The following is a 1,318-nucleotide window of genomic DNA, read 5'->3' on the forward strand; positions in this document are numbered from 1 at the left end:
CAAAGTGCAAATGTTCACACCATTGCGGGTGAAGCCAGCCTGATTGAAGGTCACGGCGAGGCTTATGTATTGATGCCTAAGGGCACTCATCTAGAGATCAAAACCACCTTGTATTCCCCATGCTCTAGAAGAAGCTTATTGAGTTTCAAAGACATAAGGTTAAATGGCTTCCATCTTGAAACATGGGAAGAAGGAAACAAATAATTCCTTAACATAATTTCGATCACCAAAGGCAATAAGAAGATCCTAGAGACCATACCTGAAATGTCTACTGGTCTATACTATGCACGGATCGGTATGATCGAGGGTAATTCCTGCGAGATATTCACTTGATGGCATAACCGGCTTGGCCATCCCGGTACTAGTATGATGCGGAAGTTGATGATGAATTCACAAGGGCACACGTTCAAAAAAGTTGTCCCATACAATCTCACATGTGCAGCATGTGCACAAGGGAAACTCATAACTAGGCCATCACCAGCCAAAGTTAATAAAGAGATCTTAAACTTTCTGGAAAGGATTCAAGGAGACATATGTGGACCAATACACCAACCTAGTGGGACGTTTAGATACTTCATGGTCCTGATTGATGCATCGACCAGATGGTTGCATGTGTGTATACTATCCACACGAAACTTGGCTTTTGCACGCCTGCTTGCTCAGATAATAAGACTGAGAGCTCATTTTGCAGATTTCCCTCTTAAGACTATACGTCTAGACAATGCTGGTGAGTTCACGTCCCAGGCGTTTAATGAATACTGTATGTCCATGGGGGTAAGTGTAGAACACTCTGTGGCACATGTACATACACAGAACGGCTTGGCCGAATCCTTCATTAAACGTATCCATCTGATAGCCGGACCATTACTAATGAGATCTCAACTCCCAGTATCAGCATGGGCACATGCGGTTTTACATGCAGCAGAACTGATTCGCATCATGCCATCTAGTGAGCATAGATATTCACCATCTCAGTTACTTACGGGTCATGAGCCAGACGTGTCCCACATCAAAACTTTTGGATGTGCTGTTTACGTTTCAATTGCTCCACCACAGAGAACTAAGATGGGACCACAAAAGAGGATGGGAATATATGTAGGATATGACTCCCCAACTATTATAAAGTATCTTGAGCCAACAACCGGTGATTTGTTTAAGGCCAGATACGCAGACTCACGGTTTCATGACTCCACATATCCGACCTTAGGGGGAGATAATAGACGGTTGATTAAAGAAATAGAATGGTCTCGACCATCAATATCTTGGCAAGATCCTCGGACTAAAGAGTGTGATATGGAAGTCCAAAAGATTATACATC

Source organism: Brassica napus, chromosome A9, assembly GCF_020379485.1.
Source record: "Brassica napus cultivar Da-Ae chromosome A9, Da-Ae, whole genome shotgun sequence".
In the NCBI taxonomy this organism is placed as follows: domain Eukaryota; kingdom Viridiplantae; phylum Streptophyta; class Magnoliopsida; order Brassicales; family Brassicaceae; genus Brassica; species Brassica napus.